Source organism: Cervus elaphus, chromosome 19 (assembly GCF_910594005.1).
Source record: "Cervus elaphus chromosome 19, mCerEla1.1, whole genome shotgun sequence".
Lineage (NCBI taxonomy): Eukaryota > Metazoa > Chordata > Mammalia > Artiodactyla > Cervidae > Cervus > Cervus elaphus.
Genome location: NC_057833.1, coordinates 61,278,508 through 61,287,057, shown reverse-complemented (window position 1 = coordinate 61,287,057; position 8,550 = coordinate 61,278,508). Strand labels below are relative to the sequence as shown.

The 8,550-nt window shown below is 40.9% G+C and overlaps 1 long non-coding RNA gene and 1 pseudogene across 1 annotated transcript; one reads left to right on the top strand and one right to left on the bottom strand.

The window, feature by feature from the left end:
* Window positions 1-3,569: 3,569 nt before the first annotated feature.
* On the bottom strand, window positions 3,570-4,716 carry LOC122676121 (annotated as a pseudogene).
* Window positions 4,717-5,050: 334 nt separating this feature from the next.
* LOC122676122 lies at window positions 5,051-7,454 on the top strand. The gene is made up of 3 exons (XR_006335433.1): window positions 5,051-5,147; window positions 6,905-7,166; window positions 7,280-7,454. It is a non-coding gene; the product is annotated as an uncharacterized LOC122676122 (long non-coding RNA).
* The last annotated feature ends 1,096 nt before the right edge of the window (window positions 7,455-8,550 follow it).

The following is an 8,550-nucleotide window of genomic DNA, read 5'->3' as shown; positions in this document are numbered from 1 at the left end:
CGATGGTGTGATCACTCACCTAGAGCCAGACATCCTGGAATGAGAAGTCAAGTGGGCCTTAGGAAGTATCTCTACCAACAAAGCTAGTTGGGGTGATGGAATTCCAGTTGAGCTATTTCAAATCCTTAAAGATAATGCTGTGAAAGTGCTGTGTTCAATATGCCAACAAATTTGGGAAACTTAGCAGTAGCCACAGGACTGGAAAAGGTCAGTTTTCATTCCAGTCACAAAGAAGGGCAATGCCAAAGAATGCTCAAACTACCGCCAAATTGCACTCATCTCACATGCTAGTAAAGTAATGCTCAAAATTCTCCAAGCCAGGCTTCAACAGTATGTGAACCATGAACTTCCATGTGTTCAACCTGGATTGAGAAAAGGCAGAGGAACCAGAGATCAAATTGCCAACATCTGCTCGATCATTAAAAAGCAACAGAATTCCAGAAAAAACATCTACTTCTGCTTTATTGATTATGCCAAAGCCTTTGACTGTGTAGATCACAACAAACTGGAAAGTTCTTCAAGAGGTGGGAATGCCATACCATCTTACCTGCCTCCTGAGAAATGTGTATACCGGTCAAGAAGCAAGAGTTAGAACCAGACATGGAACAACAGACTGGTTCCAAATCAGGAAAGGAGTACATCAAGGCTGTATATTGTCACCTTGCTTTATTTAACTGATACACAGAGTACATCATGCGAAATGCAGGGCTGGATGAAGCACAAGCTAGAATCAAGATTGCCAGGAGAAATATCAATAACCTCAGATATGCAGATGACACCACCCTTATGGCATAAAGTGAAGAACTAAAGAGGCTCCTGATGAAAGTGAAAAAGCTAGCTTAAAACTCAACATTCAGAAAACGAGGATCATGGCATCCAGTCCCATCACTTCATAGCAAATAGATGGGGAAACAATGGAAACAGTGACAGACTTTATTTTCTTGGGCTCCAAACACACTCCAGGTGGTGACTGCAGCCATGAAATTAAAAGTTGCTCCTTGGAAGAAAAGCTATGACCAACCTAGACAGCATATTAAAATGCAGAGACATTACTTTTGCCAACAAAGGTCTGTCTAGTCAAAGCTATGGTTTTTCCAGTAGTCATGTATGGATGTGAGAGTTGGACTATAAAGAAAGCTGAGCACCGAAGAATTGATGCTTTTGAACTGTGGTGTTGGAGAAAACTCTTGAGAGTCTCTTGGGCTGCAAGGAGATCCAACCAGTCCATTCTAAGGAAATAGAAACTGATTCTAAGGAAATCAGTCCTGAATATTCATTGGAAGGACTGAAGCTGAAACTCCAATACTTTGGCCACCTGATGCGAAGAACAGATTCACTGGAAAAGACCCCGATGGTGGGAAAGATTAAAGTCAGGAGGAGAAGGGGACAACAGAGGATGAGATGGCTGGATGGCATCACTGAGTCAATGGACATGAGTTTGAGCAAGCTCTGGGAGTTGGTGATGGACAGAGAAGCCTGGCATGCTGCAGTCAATGGGGTCGCAAAGATTCAGACATGACTGAGCGACTGAACCAAAGCATACAAGAGTTTTAGTGTAATTTTACATACTTTGCTTATTTCAACTTGTAGTATTGATTTTTATTTCCACTAAATGCTTAATCATAATGGCAAGGGTAAGTGAAAATTTGGTAAGTAGGAATAATTTTAGGGGCAGTACTTTAAAAAATGTATCTACATGTTTGAATATAGTCTGATTAATATATAATAAGTAAAAGCATAGGTTATGTAACTACTTGAAATTTTAAAATCAGATCTTGTCTAAATTTTACTTTTGCTAAAGAACAGCTGTTCTTAATAGGCAATAACTGCTTTCTTAAACATAATGAGAAAACCATCACAAACTATTAATGCAAATTATTATAAGTATGAGGCAAAAGGGCTTATAGTCCTTTGGCTTTATTCTTCTTTGGAAGAGGTCAGGAGAATATTGGCTTAAATTCTGTCATCCTTATCTACTTACTTTACTGTGTTCTTAAAAACAGTATTCATAAAACTTCTAAGGTGACAAGTTGAGCATTCAATGAAATGTTGATGGCAAATTATTTGCAAATGTCTATCTTAAGGTGTTTAAAAAATGATTTGGAATTTACCATGGAATATAAGGATTCTTTAGGCTTCACTGGTGCTTCAATGGTAAAGAAGACACAGGTTCTATCCCTGGGTCAGGAAGATTCCCTGGAACAGGAAATGGCAACCCACTCCAGTATTCTTGCCTGGGAAATCTCATGGACAGAGGAGCCTGGTTGGCTACAGTCCATGGGGTCCCAAAAGAGTCAGACAGCAACTAAACAGCAATAACAGCAAATAAGGCGGCTTTGTTTTTCAAGAGCCTTATCTTGAAAGTTTTCTTCAATACTAGTCTCTGACATTATAAAATTTTTGTTTTTTGTGCTTTGACAATTTCTAAATACAAGCTGAGTTAAAAGATTGTTCCAGAAATCTGCTGCTTCATCAGAAGGCATTTCTTACAGCAGGATAGAATCCTATTAGTCTTTTAGTTGCTAATGTATGAATCATAACAGTTAAGAAAAAACCAGGTGGAAAATGACCAATACGCTGGAAATATTTGCATGTACAGAATACCACTGCTTCATTCTCTTTGTGTCTGAGCTGGGAGGGTCCCTGTGCTTCTTTCTCAGCAGGTGTGTGGTGTGCTCTGTAGATTGGCATCAGTGACCTGGCCTTTATGCTCGGCCATCTGCTTAAGGAAGTAAGGGATTATACTGTCTATGGAAGCCTTGCCCATGTGACCAGTAAAAAGCATTCTTTGGTTATGTTAGTGCTCATCAGCCTGAGTGCCCACAGGCGGTTGAGGATTTGGGCCAGTCAGTAGGTGTCTTCCAGGTGGGTTTTCTGAACACAATCCTCCAACTCCATTTATGGCTTCCTTCAAATTTTAAAATCTGGCTTGTGCTGGCCAAATCTGGATTAGTTCAGTTCAGTCGCTCATTCGTATCTGACTCTGCAACCCCTTGGACTGCAGCACACCAGGCCTCCCTGTCCATCACCAACTCCCAGAGCCAACTCAAACTCATGTCCATCGGGTCGGTGATGCCATCCAACCAGCTCATTCTCTGTTGTCCCCTTCTCCTCCTGCCGCCAATCCCTCCCAGCATCAGGGTCTTTTCCAGTGAGTCAGTTTTTTGCATCAGGTAGCCAAAGTACTAGAGTTTCAGCTTCAGCATCAGTTCTTTCAATGAATATTCAGGACTGATTTCCTTTAGGATGGACTGGTTGGATCTCCTTGCAGTCCAAGGGATTCTCAAGAGTTTTCTCCAGCACCGCAGTTCGAAAGCATCAGTTCTTCGCTGCTCAGCTTTCATTATAGTCTGACTCTCACATCCATACAGGACTACTGAAAAAACCATAGCTTTGACTAGATGGACCTTTGTTGGTAAAGTAATGTCTCTGATTTTCAATATGCTGTCTAGGTTGGTCATAGCTTTTCTTCCAAGGAGCAAGCGACTATTAATTTCATGGCTGCAGTCACCATCTGCAGTGATTTTGGAGCCCCCAAAATAAAGTCTGTCACTGTTTCCATTGTTTCCCCATCTATTTGTCATGAAGTGATGGGACCAGATGCCATGATCTTAGTTTTTTGAATGCTGGATTCAAAAACCTGGATGCTGGGGACTGAAGAGAGCTATAGCTGGAAGATATGCACACTCATAGCCGTCTATACCCAGCTTTGCTCTTCTGTTACATGGCTCCTGAAACTCCCAGGTGTGCTCCATGACTGACTTCATCCACTTGCCAGAAGGTTTATCTTCCTGGATATTGTTCTGCAGCTGATTGACTATGGGCACAGGGTAGTGGGAGACTTATGTTCTGGGCCAGGCCAGGGTTGAAGAGCTCATTTGAGCAGGCTGGCACCAGGCTGGTTCGGCAATCCTGCCCAAGTGTCTGAAGGGCTAGGATTAACCTAGCTCAGTGCATGGAGAGGAAAAACAGGCAGAAGTAGACTTGAGAGGTAGTGCACGTTGAGGTACTCTGGAATTGGGCTGGTCACATGATGTGAATGCTTCAAAGAAGGAGGGCTTTGGCCCCAGTGATGAGTGTGGACTGGTCTCTAATGATGACATAGATGTTCCCTCCTCAGCTGGCATCTGTCTCACCTGCCAGGCTTGGAGGTGAGGAGCTGTCTGAGTTTTTCAGTGTTTTAGCTAAAGTATCACAAGTGAGTGATCTCACTTGCCGATTGATGCTCCTGGGATATTTCTGAAGCATCACCACTGATAAGGGATTCACTTCAGTTGACAAAGGAGGTTACTTCATTTGCCGGTGTGCTCAGATCTGGCTTGTTTCAGCCCTGGAATCCACAGTTAGGTGAAGGGTACCATCCTCGTGTATGAGGAGCTGCACCCAGTTCACAAGCATCCTGGATCAAGTCCTGTTTGTCTTGTTCCCCTGTATCTGCCACGAGTGTGGGAGTGGCAGTCAGAGGGTTTCTCAGAGCCTTCTGGCTGAAGGATTTTCTCAGTTTCAGCAGCACAGCTGCTTGGTTTCTCCCTTTGCATCTCAAAGGGCTTCTGTTCACCAGTCCCGGACTCTTGGTTTATCCCTCCGCATTCAGTCACCATAAGTTGTCTGTGAGCCTGGGCACTTTGATCTTGTACATCCACAGAGCAGCATTCATGGATGACACTTGTGGTTCACTCCCTGTATGTGGGCAAAGTGTAATTTCCTGCACATGGCTTTCTTCTTCATCAGATTCTACGTGTAGCACAGAGTACGCAGCAAGGTCTTGTACACAGTAGATCTGTCACAGAGTTTAGGGGTACTCTGACTGTCGATAGGTATTTCATTAAATGCTGGTCAGTGTCTGAGGGCTGTTGCTGTGGGGAGACGTGCCACAATGGTATTCAAGAACCTTATTTCAGGGACTTCCATGGTGGCCCAGTGGTTAGGAACCTGCCTGCCAGTGCAGGGGACATGGGTTCAATCCCTGGTCTGGGAAGATCCCACGTGCCATGGAACAACTAAGCCCGTGAGCCACGGCTGTTGAGCCTGTGCTCCAGAACCCGGGAGCCAGGCCTGCTGAGCCCTCGCGCTGCACCTTCTGAAGCCCGGGCTCCGCCTCCTGAAGCCAGGGCGCCACACCAAGAGTGGCCCCCACTCGCTGCACCGTAAGTAAAAAAAGGCCACGCACAGCCTGCTTAATTTTAAGTTAATTAATTTAATTAAGAAGAACCTTATTTCAAAATTACACAAGCCCTTGCTGTAGCTTGATAGGCTGGTGTATATGTACACTCAAACCATAATCTTTGCTGATACGCATTTTGCAGTCTGTTTATATAATTAAAGCAACTAGGTATTCCTCATATGCTTTTCTGAAATCAACACACAGTCCCCTGACCCCTCTAAATTTTGGGGATGGCAGGCTCTCCTTTTCATCAGTCAGTCAGTCAGGTTTGGTCAGAAGTGCTGAAGTACAGAGACAATGGAGGATTATTCTGTGACATTGACTCAACTGTATCATTTTACTCTTCTTTGGGGATTTGAAAGAGGAGGGCATACAGGGGAAGTCTCCGGAAGAGTAACTTTTTTGCAGTTAAAACTATGACCACTTTCTCCTACATAATATTACAAATCTTGACTACTCTGAGGTTGTCAGTCTGTTTTGATAGTAACAGGGAAGAGAGAACCAGGAATGTGGGAAAGGATTAGAACCGGACTTTTAAGTGTCTTAGAGGAAATCATTTCTATTTTATTTCATGAGAAAATATAAACATTATCTTAAAATAATGTAAACCTTGCAAGCAGTTGGAAATAAGATAGTAAATATATTTGGTAAATTGCTTATGATTCATTAATTCTCAAATGTTAAATATTACCCCATAAAAGTTAGCTTTATGTGACTAAATGTAATGTTTTAAAAGAGGGATTGGTTTTAAAAGAGGGATTGGTTTTATAATACAATCTGGAAGCTTAACTTTTTATGAATAAAAAGTTCACTGAAGATTTTCCTCTGGAATAGTTTCATAAAGAGGACAGGACAAATATCTATAACTTTTAATATTCTAATGTTGAAAAGGTTATTAGTATGTTAGTAAAATCAATACATTGTTTTGTACTAATAATAACTGGAATGCTTTAAACTAGTTTCTGTTTTTTGTGTCATCTTTTCAAAGGAATTTTTGTTCTGTTTATATTGTTAACCTTTTTTTTAAAAAGAATTTCAGATTTACAGAAAAGTTGGAAAAGTAGTGCAAAGATCCATTGGGTTCTATATATCCTTCAGTCAGATTTTCCAGTTGTTAACAATGTCCATATTTGCATTCATTTTTTCTCTCTACACACACACACACACACAAATAAATACATATACATACATTGACTGTGGATTTAATTTTTTCCTGAACTTACTTGAAAATAAGTTGCATACATGATGCCCTGTAGCCTTTCATATTCAGAGTGTATTTACAAGGCAAATATAAAAATTAAGAAATTGACATTCATATAACTTGACCATCTAATCCATAGATTCTGCTCAAAATTTGCCTATTTTCTCCAAACTTTCCATTATTAGTTCAAGATCTAACTCTGGACCATGCAGCATTTACTTGTCACTCCAGCTTGGAGCAGCCCCTAAATCTTTGTCCTTCATGACTGTGATGTTTTTGAAGAGTAAATGCCACATTGTAGAATCTCTCTTCATTCGGTATTGCCTTATGTTTCTTCATAATTTATGCATTATGAGCAACAATTGTCTTATCTGTTTGAATGTTTATTTTTGTATATGTTACACAAAATAGATAATTTGTCAATAGTGTAACACATGTGTATGATTTATAAACAAACAAAAAGAGCTATGTGCTTAAATATTTTTCCACACAATTTATTCATTCATTTCTTTATTATTGGCCACACCCATGTCACACAGGATCTTAGTTCCCTGACCAGGGATCAAATCCACATCCCCTGCATTGGGAGCACGGAGTCTTAACCACTGGACCACCAGGAAGGACCCTTCTTTAATTGATGGTGATACATGGAGATAAAGACTTAGAGGCTGCTTTACTAAGTGGTAAGGAGGATAACCACCCACAATCTAGGAGCTAGAGCCTAGAAAGACGCTGGAGCATTTCAACTGGGAAATTACTGTGGGAGCCCAGGAGCTTTGAGGTGAATTATTCTGGCTCTGGGTAAGCACATGATTTGTCTTGCATCATTATGTGATCAGATGCTTTAATGAAAAAACTTGGTTTAGCATTTGATGATGTAGAAATTCAAAAGTGTATGTTTTCAATTTATTTAGATACTTGATATTGGCTGTCATGGCTGAAAAAGTTCTTCCAACAATGTGCTAACCAAAATGGAAAAATTATATCTTTCACTGTGCTTTCAAAATTGTAATTGTCATTGTTTAAAGTCAGACATCTTGGAGTGAGAAGTCAAGTGGGCCTTAGGAAGCATCTCTACCAACGAAGCTAGTGGAGGTGATAGAATTCCAGTTGAGCTCTTTCAAATCCTAAAAGATGATGCTGTAAAAGTGCTGCACTCAATATGCCAGCAAATTTGGAAAACTCAGCAGTGGCCACAAGACTGGAAAAGGTCAGTTTTCATTCCAGTCCCAAAGAAAGGCAATGTCAAAGAATGCTCAAACTACCGCACAATTGCACTCATTTCACACGCTAGCAAAGTAATGCTCAAAATTCTCCGAGCTAGGCTTCAACAGTATGTGAATTGAGAACTTACAGATGTTCAAGCTGGATTTAGGAAGGGCAGAAGAATCAGAGATCAAATTGCCAATGCCCATTGGGTCATTAAAAAGCAAGAGAATTACAGGAAAATGTCTACTTCTGCTTTATTGATTATGCCAAAGCCTTTGACTGTGTAGATCACAACAAACTGTGGAAAATTCTTCAAGAGATGGGAATACCAGACCACCTTACCTGCCTCATGAGAAATGTGTATGCAGGTCAAGAAGCAACAGTTAGAACCAGACATGGAACAACAGACTAGTTCCAAATTGGGAAAGGAGTACGTCAAGGCTGTATATTGTCACCCTGCTTATTTAACTGATATGCAGAGTACGTCATGCAAAATGCCAGGTGGATGAAGCTCAAATTGGAATCAAGATTGCCAGGAGAAATATCAACAACCTCAGATATGCAGATGGCACCACCCTATGGCAGAAAGCAAAGAGGAACTAAAGTCTGTTGATGAAAGTGAAAGAGGAGAGTGAAAGAGCTGGCTTAAAACTCAACATTCAAAAAATGAAGATCATGGCATCTAGTCCCATCACTTCATGGCAAATAGATGGGGAAACGATGGAAACAATGACAAACTTTATTTTCTTGAGCTCCAAAATCACTGCAGATGGTGACTGTAGCAATGAAATTAAAAGTTGCTTGCTCCTTGGAAGAAAAGCTATGACCAACCTAGACAGCATATTAAAAAGCAGAGACATGACTTTGCCAACAAAGGTCTATCTAGTCAAAGCTATGGTTTTCCCAGTACTCATGTATGGATGTGAGAATTGGACCATAAAGAAAGCTGAGCACTGAAGAATTGATGCTTTTGAAC